The following is a 17,705-nucleotide window of genomic DNA, read 5'->3' as shown; positions in this document are numbered from 1 at the left end:
CTGCTTCACAGTCCCTGCCGCCACTTAGGAGGTGGTGCCATGGCCATTGCGCACCCTGCCAAAGCTACCATTGACTCCACCACCTACCTGTTGGGAAGGGCAAGGGCAGACCTGCCAACATGTCCCTATTTTCCCATTCAGGGGAACTGGAAAATCCAGCCGCGGCTTGTTTGCCCCAGCCCCCTTTCCACGAGGCGCACGGATCACCGGGTGAGCGCTTCCTATTGGCTACCCGAGTGCTCACGGGGTGGGGCAAGCCAGGGAGTGCGCAGGCGCCCGCTCAGTCCAGCTCGCAAAGGCACCCCCCTCCCATCCCTCAGATATAGGCTGGGCTTTGTTGGCCGCCATTTGGGGCCAGGCAGGAATTTTTTGGGTCCACACCTTCTTCTCTGTAAAGCGACATCCTTCCGTATGGCTGTGCAGCATTGGAGGGGTGTCGTTAGTACCAGAGAGCTGACCTAGGTCGGCTAGGATGGGCGGAGCCCGCTTTTTAGTGATGGAGCCGCCCAGAGCCAAGGTGCTAATGCCATACATCTCTAGGCCAAGGCGGCCCCTCAGTGGCCGGCCTCCTAGGAACCGCATTGTGGTGGTTGGAGCGCCAATCCCAGCTGAGTGCCATGTCAGCACACAAAGAATTACGTCTCAATAAACGTGGCCAATCTCACCAAAGAATCATGTGTCTGTGTCTCCTTGGGTCTGGGTGCAATAGAGACATGCTGGCAGGTATCCAAAGGGTGCTGTTTCCAGGTTTCGATGCTGGTCACACCCCTTGCAGCCTTGTCAGCATGTTTATTAATTTTATTTATTTATCGTATTTCTATACCGCCTGATATAGAAACCTCCAGACAGTGTACAGTTAAAACATAAAATTAAAAGAATTAAAATTCATCAAACTGATAACAATCTCAATGAATAAAAATATATTAAAATTTAAATTTCAGTTACAAGCCTGGGAAATCAGGTATGTCTTCAGGGTCCTCCTAAAAGCAAACAGAGAGAGAGATGCTCTTCTTTCAGCAGGGAGCACGTTCCAAAGCCCTGGGGGCAGCCACAGAGAAGGCCCAGTCCGGAGTCACCACCAAACGAGTCGGTGGCAACCGTAACCGTAACTCTCCAGATGATCTTAATAGGTGACAGGTTTCATGACAGAGAGGCGTTCTCTTAAGTACCCTGGACCCAAACCTTTGAAGGTTTTATAGGTAATAACCAGCACTTGTTGATGCAGGGGGCATGGGCAGCATCAGGGTATGGCTACACCTGAATCAGTTACTGGACCACTTTTTTAAGCTAGTGTCAGATAATTAAAAATATACTAATGAACCTGAATCAAAAGACAAGACAAATATTTAATGGTTCAGTTCCTTGTTTATTACATAGTTAGTCATTGGCTTGTAGTTCTATGAAGCTTTTTCATTAAACACTTTAGTGCTTGACCAAAAAGAAAGGTTCTCTATGTAAAGAAGTATAACAATTCATAACCAGAATTTGAGTCACACTAACTATAGTTACATTATGCTGGAACTGCCAAGATGATTAATGCTGTGCTCATGGGAAAAGAAAGCAATCGGAGACCCCAAGTGTATGTGAATGACAGTGAGGAGTAGACAGCACAGATTCATCTAAAACACCTACACCTAGCATATTGTTTAGTGGAAGACAGAGCTTTTCAAGCATACGAGAGGCCCCAAAGCGTTTGTTGCAAGGGTAAATATAACCAGCCAACAGCACCTGAAAAAGATCTGCAGAGCCAAAAATGTCTGAGACACACACTTTCTAACAAAGGATTCTTTAGCACATTAATTCCTATGAGGAAGCATAAGCGGAGTCATGTTGTGTATGTACATTTAGATGTGCTCTGTTGGACCAAGCAGTTGTGTGCCTCCATCCACATGCCATACTCCCAGTATTACACAGGGCTGCCTTTTCATGAGGCAAGGTGAGGAACATAGGAAGCTGCCATATACCAAGACTGACCATTGGTCCATCTAGCTCAGTGTTGTCTGCACAGACTGGCAGCGGCTGCTCCAAAATTTCAGGCAGGAATCTCTCTCAGCCCTACCTGGAGATGCCAGGGAAGGAACTTGGAACTTCAGATGCTCTTCCCAGAGCAGCCCCATCCCCTAAGGGGAATATCTTACAATGCTCACATGTAGGCTCCCATTCAAATGCAAACTAGGGTGGGCCCTGCTTAGCAAAGGGGACAATTCATGCTTGCTATTGTCTCAGGCAGCAAATTATTTTTGTTTTGTTTTGTTTCAAAGTTTATGTCCCACTCTTCCTCCAAGGAGCCCAGAGAGTGTACATGATTATACTTATCCTCACAACAACCATGTGCAGTAGGTTAGGCTGAAAGATAAGTGACGGGCCCAAAGTTACCCACTGGACCGGGTCTCACAATCAGTGAGACCTGGTTTGGGGCAGTGAGCGGGGAGAGCGGGCTAAGCACGCTCTCCCCGCTAACGAGCGGAGAGGGAGCCCTGGGCGGCCGGATCGGCCGCCCACACGATGGCCAGCTCCATGACGGAGTCGGCAGGGGGGGGGAGCGGGGGCCACGCGGCCCCCGCAAGCCCCAGTATGCCCTGCGCAAGTGCTCAGGGCATACTGGGGAGACCCCTGGAGCCGGGAGGCGGCTTTTTGCCTCCCGGCCAGGGGTCTACTCATGAGTAGGCACGGCGCAAAGGCACGGCGCGGCTACTCACCATCCTAAAAAGCAGGTTTGCTGGAGTGCTCGCTCCACAAACCTGCTTTTTAGCAGAGGTTCTCAAGTGGGTTACCCGCTCAAGAACCACCAGGCTTGGCTGCGAGCCCGGTGGTTCTTACAATCAACAAAAATTGGGCTAGCCTCTGCTGAGTTTCATGGCTGAACGGAAATTTGAACTCGGGGCTTTCCGCTTCGAGTCCAACACTCTGACCATTACACCATGCTGGCCAGTGTATTATTGAGATGCCAGCAAGGCAGTAAAGTACCCTCCTTTCCCCGCTCCTAAAAAGGGGGGAATTGAGGGAGGAAAGTGTGCACAAGGGAGCAGCAGCGGCATTTAGCACCCCTGCCTCACGCACCCTGGAATGGACCAATGGTCTGATCCGGTATAAGGCAGCTTCCTATGTTTCTATGTATACACAGTCATTTACGTTAAATCAGCCTTCTTTCCATTATTTGTCCTATTCTTGATGATAGAACTATGAAGCATGAGCTGAGATGGAGATGTTATAGAGCAAAAGGAAAAGCAAGTTCAGTACTGAGAGCAATTTTTCCTACACAATTTCCGAAGGGAGGCATTGAAACCCCCACAGTAAAGGGTCATGGAAAACAAGCAGGAGATGCTACTGAGAAGTGTTATTTGGCAGCAGAAGTCTCTGCCACAGTTATGGGACCAGAACATTTTCTATCATGCTGCTGAGTTTGAATGTGAATCTGAAAGCACTGTGAAAACGTTAACTGTCTTAAGAATCAACTCCAACCTGAGGAAGAAAAAGAACATATTTGCCTTCTGGGGGATTGGTTTTTTGTTTTGTTTTCGTTTTTGGTATATATCCTTATCTGCACTTATCTGCTGAACAAGGCTGCATTGTCTGTACAAGTTTCACCTCATAAATATACTAGCTATCAAAAAGCACATTCGCATCTGAGATGCCTGGATCTTATGACAGGGGTTGGCCTCATTTTAAAAAAGGGAAGGGTCTTAGATATCTTAGCTCAAAATATATAGTGAGGTCATCCACACAATCAAAAACTGTATTCTGCCTGGGTTTGGGAGCTGTGTGTACTCTCAATTTTTGGTTGTGTGGAAGCAAGGTAAGAGGAAAACCTGGGTAGAAGTGATTGTGTGGAAGCAAGGTAGAAAGAAAACCTGGGTAGCTTTTCCTCCTACCTTGCTTCCATACAATCACTTCTACCCAGGTTTCCTCCAACCTTGCTTCCACAGAACTGAAAATTGGGAGCACACGCAGCTCCCAAACCCAGGCAGAATACAGTTTTGGATTATGTGAATGACCTCAATGTCAAGTTCATATGGACTTTAACTTTCTCCCACTTCAGATGTTCAGCTCTCTGGTAAGCCCACACAATTTTCTACCCTTTCTTCCCATGCAAATATTAATCTGGGGGTGGAGAAACAGTCTTGCAGGAGCAAGCATAAATTGTCCCCTTTGCTAAGCAGGATTTGCCTTAGTTTGCATTTGGATGGGTGATTTGCTGTAAAATATTCCCTTTAGAAGATGGGACCATAGCTCAGTGATAGAGCATCTGCCTGCAGGCTGAAAGCGTCAGGTTCATTCCCTGGCATCTCCAGGTAGGGCTGGGAGAGACTCCTGCTGGAAACCTTGGAGAATTGCTGCCAGTCAGTGTAGGGCATTCTGAGCTAGATGGAACAATGGTCTGACTCTGTATAAGGTAGTTTCCTGTGTTCCTAGTAGGTATGTATGAGTGTGTGTGTGTGTGTGTGTGTGTGTGTGTGTGTGTGTGCATGCATGAATACTTTCATGTGCCACCCAGGGACCCCGGGACAGTTTATAACATCCTAAATAATCATAATATCAGTTTAAAAACATTAAAAATTAAAATCAAAACATTTTATTTTTTTATTTTTTAAAAAAAAATCAGCCAATGAAACCAATCACATAGGACAGCTATTGGGCACAGGCCCTCAAACTCTCTGGCCAAAAGCCTGAATAAACAGGGCAGTTTACAAGTATCTATGGAAAGTAGGGATGTGCACAGAACCGGCAGGGTCTGGTTCAACAGCGGGGGGGGTGTTGCTGCTTTAAGGTGGGGAGGGTGCACTTACCCACCCACTCTGCTGCGTTTCCCCCACTGGCACTTGGTTATCTAAAAGTCCATTGGAGCAGCAGCGTACCTCCCTGCTGCCCCATTTGCTATGTTGTCCGGATGTATCCAGAAGTAGTGGGCGCTCCTGCGGGCAACGTGTACACACACGTAGGTGTGCCCGCTACTTACAGGTACATCCGGACAATGTAGCAAATGGGACAGGAGGGAGGTACGCTGCTGCCCCATGAACTTTTAGATAACCGAGCGCCGGTGGGGAAAACCCGGGGGGGGGGGTAAGTGCACCCTCCTCCACCCTTAAAGCAGCAATCCCCCTCCACCAAACCGGCAGAGCCACCCGCCGTTCAATCCAGTTTGGAGGACCATAAAAGGCCTCTGAACCGATTCCATGCACATCCCTAATGGAAAGCCGAAAAAGAGGCAGTGGTAGTCCAGTCTTCTGCATTCTATTAATACACATATTTATAGTCGTCGTTCTGCATTCTGTCTCTCTATATCTCACCTATTTAGTTTCAGCTCAGTGTACAGTAATTAAGAGAAGCTAAGCAACTGCTGTTTCTTCCAACTTGTTTTCACTTCCTGTTTGCTCCTGGAATTGGCCACCATTCTTTGGAAAATGCTGATCTGTCCCAAAGGTGATCATTTTTGCCTAAGGTTGCCAGCTACTGGCTGTGATTCTGTGTCTTTCACAGAAGACACAAATTTAGGAGGTGACGTTTTTCCTGTACCACCACCAACCTGCCAGGAAAAGCTTCCCTTGCTTAAATTTCTACGGCATTTTAGAGGATAGGATCTGGTCTAGTCAAAGCAAGCTAGCAGCCCTAGTGAAAATTAATTGGGGGGACTTTGTAATTAAGTGTGGGTGGGAGACAACTTTATAATTAATTATGGTGCCAATATGCTGACCACTATTGGTGACAATGGTGATGCAATTCACCAGTTATGCAGCAAAGGTATTGCTAAAATACTGTTCATTTGCAGAACGTTTTACGTTCCATACCTTTTATGATAGCCCAGGCTTCCTTCCTGGTTAATCAGCTATGACTGCCTGTGCAGTCTCTTACCTTCAAAACCTCATTCCAAGATAAGCTAGTTTCTTTGAAGTCACTGTCCCTTTTACTGTCTTCCTGCTGTAGCATTCTAATTCAGGTTACCTGGTTTTAAAGGTACTGCACCTTTTACTGGTCTAGCATGGTATAGGAACACTCAACCCCTCTTTGGCTTTGTTCCTACCTACATGGTTCAGAATTATTCATATAGCAGAAGTAGAACTCAGTTATCCACCTGCAAATCCTTCCTCCTGCTATGCAGATAGATTTGTGTTTTTAATGTCTCTTGTCTGCCACCTCCTGGTAATTTTTTCTCATCAAGGCTCTGGTTGGGAAAAGTTTACACATTTGACTAATCCAAAGGTGAAATAAGTTAGTTTTGCAAACTCCACAAAGTTTTTAAAATAAAAAAGAGAATACCAAAAAAGAAGAAGAAGAAGAAGAAGAAGAAGAAGAAGAAGAAAGGCTGCTCTTTTTTACTCTAAATGCTCTATTTATTAAAAGATCCATATCTATTGATTCAAAATACTTCCCAATCGCTCTGAGATTAATATAGTTAAACATAGGAACAGCCCTGCTGGATCAGGCCCAAAGCCTATCTAGTCCAGCATCTTGTTTCACACAGGGGGCCCCCTGCAACTGGTATTTAGAGGTATCTTGCCTCTGAGGCTAGAGGTGGCCAATAGCCACCAGACTAGTAGCCATTGATAGGCCTGTCCTCCATGAATTTGTCTAAGCCCCTTTTAAAGCCATCCAAGTTAGTGGCCATCACCACATCCCATGACAGCTAATTTCATAGATTAATTATGTGTTGTGTAAAGAAGTACTTCCTTTTGTTGGCCATTAATTTCCTGGCCTTCCATTTCATGGAATGACCCCTGGTTCTAGTGTTGTGAGAGAGGGAGAAATTTTTCTCTTTCTCCACTCTCTCTACTCCATACAGAATTTTATATACCTCTATCATGTCTCCCGGTAATCATCACCTCTTTTCCAAACTAAAAAGCCCCACAAGCTGTAGCCTTGCCTCACAAGGAAGGTGCTCCAGGCCCCCGATCATCTTGGTTGCCTTCTTCTGCACCTTTTTGAGTTCTACAATGTCCTTCTTAAGACACAGTGACCAGAACTTTATGCAGTACCCTAAATGTGGCCATACCAAAGATTTGTATAACAGCATTATAATATTAGCATTTTTATTTTCAATCCACCTCCTAATGATCCCTAGCATGCCATTTTCACAGCTGTCAACCATGACCCCAAAATCTCTCTCCTAGTCAGCCAATGAAAGCTCAAATAATCTGTTTTGGGTTTCACTACCTTAAATAGTTTAGTGCCATCTGAAAATTTGGCCACTTCACTGCTTACCCCAACTTCTTGATCATTTATGAACAAGTTAAAGTGCACTGGTCCCAGTACAGATTCCTGGAGGACACCATTTCTTACTTCCCTTCACTGTGAAAACTGTCCATTTATTCCTACCCTCTGTTTCCTGTCCTTCAGCCTGTTACCAATCCACACATGAACCTGTCCACTTATCCCATAACTGCTAAGTTTACTCAAGAGTCTTGGGTGTCAAAAGCTTTTTGGAAGTCCAAGTATACTTTTATCCACACCCAGTGGCGCACCACATAAAATAATAAATAAACTAGGCGCCCAGACCACCCCTGCCTCAAGCCACACACACCCAACCACCACGAGCCCTCCTCCCAGATATGCTAGTTGCCCATGTGCGTGGCTGCAGGGGGGGAGTAAGGCAAGCAAGCCTCCCCCCTGCCCATGGCAGCAAGTGGAGCGGGAAGAGTCAGCTCTCCGGCTCAGTGGCCTCTTAGAACGGCAAGGCGCTCCAGTATGCCTGCGCAGTTCAAATACAGCATCACAAGCCTGTGGCTATCACCGGCTTGCAATGCTGTATTTGAACTGCGCAGGCACACCAGAGCACCTCACAGTTCTAAGAGGCCGCTGAGCTGGAGGGCCAAGCATTCCCACTCTGCCCGCTGCCGCCGCTGCTCCCACAGGGGGTGGAGGCATGGGCGTAACTATGATTAGACAAGTGGAGACAGTCGTCTGGGGGCCCAAGGCCTTGAAGGGCCCCCCAGAGAAATAGCACATGACTCCCCATTGCCCAGCCACCCACCCAGCCCCAAGGCCCCTCAGTCTGCCCTCCTGGCCAGCAATCTAAGCAGCCAGCCTGCAAGCTGCTAGGGAGCACCTTCTCTCTCCACCTCTCAGCTGATCTCTGGGTGGGCGGGGCTTCCAGAGAGGCCTTCGTGCAGGCCTGCCTGAAGCCTGAACTTGAGTGCCCCGGCAGGCAGCCAGCAAGGAAGGAAGCAGGAAGGCAGAGTGGCTGTCGCTGGCTGCCTTTTACCCACCACAGTTCTCTGCAGACCCTCTGCCCAGCACAGACCAGCCTTTGCCTGCTTAGTAATGGAGGTGTGATGTGAATTCCTTTTTGTGGTTACCACCCCCTCCATATATAAGGATCTGCTTGCCATAGGGCTTTGATATGGGGCGGGGGGAGAGACTGAGAAGTCTCTGAATATTTGAAACAGATTGGAAAATTTGCTGGCTTTGTAAAAAAAAAAACTATCTAAAAAGCCCTACAAGTGGCTTGTTTCATGGCAGAAAATTACAAAAACTTCTGAACAAACAATATTTTATTTATTCATTATTTATAAATGCACTTATGTTCAAGTTGTTTTGCAATCCAGAAGGTCTGAGTGAGAACTGTGAAGCATGTGTTGTGCTTTTATTTTATTTTTCTTTAGAAATGCCAAGCTGGTTGGGTATGTCCACAAACCTCACTCACACTATTTACACTGCATGTCATCAGTCAGTATGATTCTGTAATGATATGAAATGTTAAGGAGGCCCTCCACATGCTGATTTGCCCCCCAGACCCACACCCCGCTAGGGATGAGCCTGCTTCTGAGCACCTGCAGAGAGTGGTTTTTATCTCAGTAGAGTGAGAGACCACAACCAGCCCTACTTCCATATTGGGGAGCAGGGAGAATGACTTTTAGGACAGAGGGTGTAACTTCAGGAGCTCCTTGAGCCCTGGCATGTCTCATCTATCTTAAAATCTTACCAAGAAGAGGCAGATTCCTCATTCTCCCCACCCCCCACCCCACCCACCTCTTTTTCTCCTGAGGAATGGTGCTAATTCTTGCTCTTTTCTCTATTTCTCCCCACCTATCTTCCTTGCTTCAGTGGGACTTACTGGTCTCCTATAGGGAGCAAAATATGCTGGGAGCACAAATTAGTTTGTTTTGCTTTACATCCCTGAGCATGTGCAATCCTATATGCACTTACCAGGAAAGGATCTCAGACAGTTGAATGCAATGGAGTTTATTTTTAAGTAGACTTGTTTTCCTTGCTGGTAAGTCCTTTAGGTTTCCATGAAATGTACTTCCAGCTAAATGTGGTTAGATTTGCTGCCTGAGGCTGCAATTCTCCACACACTTACCTGGGACTTTTACATACAGCAGATTTTACTGCAAGTTTACTGGGAGGCTTTACTGCAAAATTGAAGTTGTCTCAAAGAACCAATGCAAAATAGTGTTGTTGTTTTTTACTCTGGATATAAATCACGCTGCATTCTAACAAGCAGTGAGAAACCTGAATTGCGTGTGAACTGCTACCCAATAACTCGCAGGGACTTCAGGGTAAATCTGGCCAACATGTGAATGCAGCACCTCCATTCCAGAGGAGATGTGTGCTAAAGGGCTCTAAAAGCTCCATGTGAAAAACCTCCTGGAATCAAACTTTACTGGATTTGTTCAGAATTCTAAGAAAACATACATAGGCTCACACTGCATGGTTGACAATCTCCTTAGCTAATCTGCAGCGAGGGGGCAATTTTAATAATTAGTGTTTCTAGTGTGTTCTAGGCATTAAAAGTAGCACAAATATATAGTATTCAATGTATATCACTATTTATTGTGATGTGTGTATGTGTATATTCAGTGAAATGTATTTCCCTGCAGCATACTTATTTTGAAATATCAGACTTAAATCCTTGGGGGCCTGGGGTGTGTGGAGGCCCTGGACTTTGAGGGGGGGCATTTTAAAATCTCGTCTCTGGGCCCAATCCAACCTTACTACACCCCTGGGTGGTGGGAGGCCTGTTCGCCTCACCCCCACCCCCCGGTTGCACACATGGGTGGCTGACATATCAGGGAGGAGGGCTTGTGGTGGGGGAGGAGGGCTCGCGGTGGTGGGGGTCTCATGGCAGCAGCAGGAGGCCCCCCAGGCCTTGGAGGCCACAGGCCAAGTCCTCAAGGTCCAGGGGTTAGAGTGCCTCTATCCACACCTTTATCCACAAGCCTGTTGACATTCTCAAAGAACTCCAAAAGGTTAGTGAGGTAAGACTTGCCCTTGCAGAAACTATACTGTTCTCCTTCAGCAAGGCTTTATCTTCTATATGTTTAACAATTTTGTCCTTAAGTATGCTTTCCATCAGTTTACCCGGCACAGACGTTAAGCTAACCGGCCTGTAGTTTCCCCCCGGATCCCTTTTTGAAAATCAGAGTTACATTAGCTAATTTCCAGTCCTCTGGTACAGAGCCTGATTGTAGGGACAAGTTACATATTTTTGCTAGGAGATCAGCAATTTCACATTTGAGTTCCTTCAGAACTCTTGGGTGGATGCCATCTGGCCCTGGCATTTTGTTATTTTTCTGTTTTTCAGGACAGTTTAGAACATCTACTCTCGTCTCCTAAAATTGGCCCAGTTCTTCAGTCTCCAAGCCTTAGACGCTCAGTTCCGGAGAGGGTATGTGGTCAGTTTCCTTCTTCCTGAAGACAGACGCAAAGAACTCATTCAGCTTTTCTGTAATCTCCTTATCCTCCTTAATAATCCCTTTTACTCCCTCATCATCTAAGGGTCCAACCACCTCCATGGCAAGTTTTTTGCTTCTGATGTATTTAAAGAAGTTTTTGTCCCCCCCCCCCGACACTTCTAGCTATATGCTCCTCAAACTCTTTTTCTATTCCTTATTGTCTCATTCCATTTCTTTTCCATTTCAGAGCTAATGTTCCTTTCTGTTCTCTTCATTTGGGAAGGACTTCCATTTTCTGAAGGAAGTCTTCTTCCCTTTTATAGCTGTATTTAGATGTTTCTGTATAAAAATGTATCTGCTGATTTTTTTTAATAAAAAAAAAGCTTTATAGGTTTCTACAAAGATAGAGGGGATGAGTGGGAAAGCATTAACTTTTTGAATTTGTAAGGGATTTTGTTTATTTTATTACTATTAATTGGTTTTAAATACTTTGTTTTATTCTTTTTTTCCCCTTTCTGTAAACCACCATGAGTTTTTATCATTTGATGGTAAAAAAAGGCAACCAATCAATAAATCCTTTTGCATTCATTTTACCACCTGCTCCCACCCACCCCAGAAGATCCAGGTTCAGTTAATGACTTACAATGGCCACTTTCGCACATAAAACCAACCTGTGGGTTGACTAACCTTTGGTTACTACTACTATGAATATTTATATACTGCTCTTAAACCAAAGTTTGCAAAGCGGTTTACAAAGAAAAAATACATAAATAGGATGGTCCCCTTTCCCCAAAGGGCTCACAATCTAAAAGAAACATAAGGCAGATATCAGTAAGCAACAGCCCCTGGAGAGATACTGTGCTGGGGCTGAATAGAGCCAATTGCTCTCCCCTTGCTAAATATAAGAGAATCACCATTTTAAAATGTGTCTCTTTGCTCAGTTAGCAGGGGTAACCCGGGAACCCTTGAACCTGGGAATTGTCCTGCAGATGACCTCCAGTTTCAGGGAAGGGGGGCCCTTCCTTCTCCCTGGTCTGCTGAGGCTGCATCCCAGTTAGCTCCGTAGTGCTCGTGTTACCAGACTGTCTGCAGGCAAGGCATTAGCACATCAGCAGGGCAGTAGCCGCTGGCCATGGTCTTCAAGAGGGCATGCCCAGGACAGTCATGCTTTTTCTGCATGGATTGCCCGCCCTCAGCAGGGAAAGGGCATTTAAACCCTTTTTGATGGCATCTAAACCACTTGCACCATCACCCTCACAAGAGCCCTGTGGCCAGTCTCGCACAAACACAATTACCAGTCGCAGCGGGATGGAGAGGGGCACCATTATCCTGTTGCTCTGGGAAGAGATCATGATGACTTCCTAGGAGGGAATATGTATATGAGGGTGGGCAAAGGATCCTTGGGTCTGGTCCACTGTGACCAAGGATGCTCTTGGGATGGCAGACCCAGTCAAAGCAGTCCAGGAACCCCCAACACACTCCTGCCCCTTCTCCATGTCAGCTTGATGGCTAGAGATTAGCCCCCTCATGACAAGGCCAGTCCACTGGGGAGGAACAGAGTATGAACTTCAGTTCTCTGCAGAACTGTGCCCTCATGGGTTAGAAGTTTGGGACACGGCAATGCTGCATCCCTGTTGCTGGGCAATGGCTGGAGGAGTGTGGAGACAGCAGGGGGCAGGGCAAGTGCTCGGCAGCTAGCGAGAAGCATGGCAGGCATAGATCTGGTGCGTTTCTGGGCTGGTCTGAGCCTCCCTCTCTATGGTTTTGGCAGCAGCCACAGCACAAAACCCAGGTTACGGAGGCGGCAGAATTCAGATGACACAATGCCGCCTCCAAGCCTCAGGTTGGAGCAGTGAAACTCACTACAAACTGAAAGTTCAGATTACGGTTTTGGCTTGGAAACCTCAGATTGCTTTTGTCATGAAACCACCTTTTCATGTATTTGGACGACGACCACGGAATGGAACCTCTGGCTCGCTCGCCTCCAGTTTGGTGTTATGTGCGAAGGCAGCCAGTGTTTTAATAATACTTGTTTATTTACAGATGTACAGACTCAGACTGAGCAGGGACGAGACCCTCATACTGAGACAGGCAGTCATGTGCAACAGCTTCAGGTTCCCCCCAGAACAACATAATACATCTTGTACTACACCTTGTACTATATACACCAACGCTTCCTCTTGCTGGCCAGCTAAAAAGCTTGGGGTTCTTTTCTTGTTTCTCTTGTTCCTCCCTTGGCACAAACACACCCAGATAACAGTGGTCTCAGTGCCCAGCCTGAATGTAACTTATTGTTCCAAAAAAAGAACAATCAACTTTGCTTTTATTTTTTATTTTTAATGAGTGATCCATTAGGAGTCAATTCACATCACCTATGCAGATGGTCCCTGCATTCCTAACTGACTTTAGCTCTATTCAGACAATGTATTAACATGAAATGCAATTGTTATTTATTTTATTATTATTTTTATTTATTTGAAATATTTCTATACCGCCCAAAACTTGCATCTCTGGGCGGTTTACAATTAAAATCATTTAAAACATTAAAAACATCTAAAAACCAGTATTAATGGTTTTTTAAACCATAAATCTAATTAAAAGCCTGAGTGAATAAATGTGTCTTCGGTGCCTTTTTAAAAGTCACCAGAGATAGGGAGGCTCTTATTTCAACAGGGAGCACATTCCAAAGTCCAGGGGCTGCAATGGAGAAGGCCTATTCCCAAGTAGCTGCCAGACGAGTTGGCAGCAACTGCAGATGAACTTCTCCAGCTCATCTTAACAGGTGGTGGGGCTCATGGTGAAGAAGACGTTCTCTTAAATACCCAGGGCCTAAGCTATTTGCAGCCTTATCAGTAATAACCAGCACCTTATATTTTTCCTGGAAACGTATTGGCAGCCTGTGTAGCTCTTTCAACAGAGGAGTAATATGGTCTCTCCGAGATGTCCCAGAGACCAACCTGGCCACCGCATTCTGGGCCAGCTGCAATTTTCAGACTACATACAAAGGCGGCCCCACATAGAGTGCATTGCAGTAATCCAGTCTAGAGGTTACCAGCATATGTACCACCATTTTGAGGTCGTTCATCTCAAGAAACAGACACAGCTGGCAGCCGAAGCTGATAAAAAAGTGCCACTGCCTCAACCTGGGACACCAGGGAGAGGTTCGGATCCAGAAGCACCCCCAGACTGCGTACCTGTTCCTTCCGGGGGAACATGAACCCATCCAGAACTAGCAGATCAAAATCATCTCCCAAGTTCCATCCCCACACAATAAGTACTTCCATCTTATCTGGATCCAACCTCAGTTTGTTATCCTTAATCCAGCCCATTACTGCCTCCAGGCAGGCATTTAGGGAGGTTATGCCTTCTCCTGATGATGTTGACATGGAGAAGTAGATTTGGCTGTCATCAGATTTTGAAGAACAACAGTCTCCAAGAGACACCATCTGGAATCTGCCCATGAGATAGGAGCTGCAAAAAGCAGTGCCTCCCACCAAAGCAGTACATTGTTGCATGAACGTCAGCACAGATTAAACTAGAATAGCTCTAGCTGCCTGTCATTTCATCTAGTGTTGCAACAGTGAGGCTGAGCACATCACAGTGAGGTTTGAGTGTGGACAAAAATGGCAGGTGCTGGCAGCATGACTTTGGGACACCACAACCAAGATCACTGCCAAGGTAAGCTGCCAACAACGCTTGTGGGGGCTTGCCCAGCAGTGGCAAAAGGCCTTTGCGTGTCTGAGCCCACCCCTTGTTCACACCCTCCTCCTCCTCTTTCCTCCCCCCCCCCCACAGTTGGAGGGCATCTTGCCACCTCACTGACACCCCAATCATCTGGGGTGCCAGTGAGGTGGCCTCACCTTGCCTCATGGAAAGGCCAACCCTGGGCTTACTTTAGCAACAGGTGTGCTATAGGGCAATTGTGCTGTCGGTGTTGGAGCTAGGAACCTGGCAGCATCAGCTCTAAGCTGCAATGTCTCATATTGACTACTGGCGGGGGGGGCAGTTAGGGTCATGTATAAAAGTGTCGGACTCCTCCCCTCTTTGTTCTTCCAGTGTTAGTCTCCATTTTGTCTCTCCAGAGATGGCTGTTTGTTTTAGTCTCTCTCTTCAGCCATGAGCTACAGCTGAAATTAAGCTGCAGGCTTTTTCACATTGCTTTGTAACCTTTTCTTTAAATAAAATCCTTGTAGTTCTTCAGTACTAAAGAACTGTCTCAAGACCTCTTGCTTTGCTGCTTTCTCACCAAACTGGTTTTGCTCTGCTATTTGGGGACTGAACTGCCATTCTTCCCCTACAGTTGGCACCCACCATCTTTGTTTACTTATAGTGCAAAGCGTTTATTTGTTCTATGTACTGTATTTTATTTTACATCTGCATCAGCCTCACTGTGGTGTACAGCATAATATAAACACATCATTTTAAAAAATCAATATAAACTGGAGCAAAACAACGCAGACATTCTAGCAGAAGCTGGAACCAGTCAATCCACATCAGTAGTACTGAAAGGTGAAAACTCTACAATCACCATGGACCTGAAGGAAACCCTCACCCATTCTCCATAGACCTGGATGAAAGTACAGTCTTCACCCATCAGTGGAAGACTGGGAGTGCAAGGACAGCGCTGACATCCCAAGAAAAAACAGCCCACAGTTTGGGGGAATCACTGAGAAGGCCCTGTTCTGTATGCATGACAAATGAGTCTCAGCTGGCATTAGCATGTGGAGCAGCCCACCCTCTGAAGACCTTGTAGGGCGGGTAAATTCAATGGGGAGCACTGTTTTTAAAAGTTGGTTGAAAGAAAATACCCAGGTTGACAGGCTAGGCTAATGCAACACATGAGAGAACAGAATCTCAGAAGAATTGATAACTCACTGCTAGAAAAGCAACTTTCTCCACTATAATCTACAGAGGAGAAAAGCTAAAGCCAGATTGTTGGTTCTGCTGCTTTTCCTTTTAGAAATCAGAAAGAAACATATTCCATTGCTAAGCCAACATGGACATCTGCTGGCCTGACATGTAAAAAATTTAATAGATGCACTTCCATGCAAATCACTTAAGATGTGGTATAATTTTTCTTCATATGCTGCATGCAGTGGTTCTCCAGGAAAAAAACGATGTCATCAAGTCACCAGAATGGTTTCGTTAAGTAACCTATTACATCAGGGGCGTAGCAAGGTTGGAGTGGACCCAGAGACAGATTTTAAAATGGGGGCCCCTGTCACTGAAGCTCAGCTCATGAAGTAAAGAAATCTTAAATGAGGCTGAATAGTGGTAACAAAAAGCATAGTAAAATTTGTATATAACACCTATGTGCCACAATAGAACATCATCCTAAACTGCAAGTCATTTAATGGTACTAAAGAAAGACATGCTGTTCTGGTAGCTCCAGGTCTTAACACTCACATCAATTTCAGAGGATGAATACAACTGAAGGAAACCCGGGCGGGTGCGCAGCGGGGTGAGTCAGTCATGTGACTTGCCTCGGGGTGGGGTGGGCCAAGGCAGTGGGCCCCCAGACAACTGTTTCCCCTTGCCCTATTATAGTTACGCCCCTGTATTACATTTTTGTTAAATGGTCTTTGAGGATTCTGACACAGCTGTGAAGAAGCTCTTCTCTCAGGAAAAGAATATTGTCTATAACAACCCGGCAGTTTAACATTTAGTGATTTCTCTTCATTGTAAATCCTCCTTCAGGTCACCCATGACTCTCTGATACTATGATAAGGGAAGGATGTAAGGAAGGGAAGGCTTTATATGGTATCTCTCAGGGCTCCATATTGTCTCCAATGCTGTTGAACATCTACATGAAACCGCTGGGAGAGATCATCAGGAGATTCTGTGCAGGGTGTTAGTATGCTAATAACCCCCAAATCTATATCTCCATGTCAACATCATCAGGAAGAGGCATAACCTCCCTAAATGCCTGCCTTGAGGCAGTGATGGGCTGGATGAGGGATAACAAATGGAGACTGAATCCAGATAAGACGGAGGTACTGATCATGCGGAGTCAGAACTTGGAGGATGATTTTGATATGTTGGTTCTGGATGGGGTCACACTTCCCCAGAAGGAAGGGGTATGCAGTCTGGGAATGCTGCTGGATACTAACTTCTCTCTCTGGTGCCCCAGGTTGAGGCAGTGCCCAGAGGTGTTTTCTATCACCTTCAGCTGATACACCAGCTGCATCTATTTCTTGAGATAAACTACCTCAGAACAGCGGCACATTTGCTGGTAACCTCAGGGGTGTAGCTATAATTCAGCAGATGGGTTCAAAGAACCCGGGCCCCCGAGCTCCAGAGGCCCCCCCCAGCTCCACCCCTCCCTATTTTCTTCATTATCTCCCTCACTCCATGGGGCCGCCAGGGAGGGGGGTGAACATGGGCCCCCTCTCCTCTAGCTATGCCCCTGGGTTACCTCCAGTCTTGACTACTGCAATTTGCTCTATGTGGGGCTGCCTTTGTACGTAGTCCAGAAACTGCAGTTGGTACAGACTGCGGCAGCCAAGTTGGTCTCTGATTCATCTCAGAGAGATCATATTATTCCTATACTAAAAGAGCTACACTTGCTACCAATAGGTTTCCAGGCAAAATACAAGGTGCTGCTTATTATATAATAAAACCCTAAGGTACCTGCGTCCGTGTCTCTTGTGGGTGTTCTGCGCATGCGTGGCACAGAGGTGTGGCGGTGGGTCCGGCCTGGCCACGGGGAGGCCAGAGGCGGCGGCGGCGCTTGAGGCGCGCAGCCGGCTCCCCTGTTCACAACTCTTCTAGCGCCCGTTAAGGTAACGGGCTTAACAGTCACTAGTAACCAATAAAGCCCTAAACAGCTTAGGCCCTGGGTATTTAAGAGAAGATCTTCACCATGAGCCCCACTGCCTATTGAGATCATCTGGAGATGTCCGTCTACAGTTGCCACTGGCTCGTCTGGTGGCTACTCAGTGTCAGGCCTTCTCCGCTGCTGACCCAAGGCTTTGGAATGCGCTCCCTGCTGAAATAAGAGCCTCCCTATCGCTAACAACTTTTAAAATGCAGTTAAGACACATTTATTCACCCAAGCTTCTAATCAGACTTATGGTTTTTAATTGTTTAACATTG

General features: G+C 46.3%; 1 long non-coding RNA gene across 1 annotated transcript; it reads left to right on the top strand.

Moving 5' to 3' along the window:
- Nucleotides 1–8,134: 8,134 nt before the first annotated feature.
- LOC128331956 (uncharacterized) lies at nucleotides 8,135–13,068 on the top strand. Its single transcript, XR_008310487.1, has 3 exons — nucleotides 8,135–8,262; nucleotides 10,520–10,603; nucleotides 12,654–13,068. It is a non-coding gene; the product is annotated as an uncharacterized LOC128331956 (long non-coding RNA).
- Nucleotides 13,069–17,705: the final 4,637 nt, after the last annotated feature.

This window comes from Hemicordylus capensis, chromosome 6 (genome assembly GCF_027244095.1).
Source record: "Hemicordylus capensis ecotype Gifberg chromosome 6, rHemCap1.1.pri, whole genome shotgun sequence".
Lineage (NCBI taxonomy): Eukaryota > Metazoa > Chordata > Lepidosauria > Squamata > Cordylidae > Hemicordylus > Hemicordylus capensis.
This window is presented reverse-complemented; position numbering and strand designations above follow the sequence as displayed.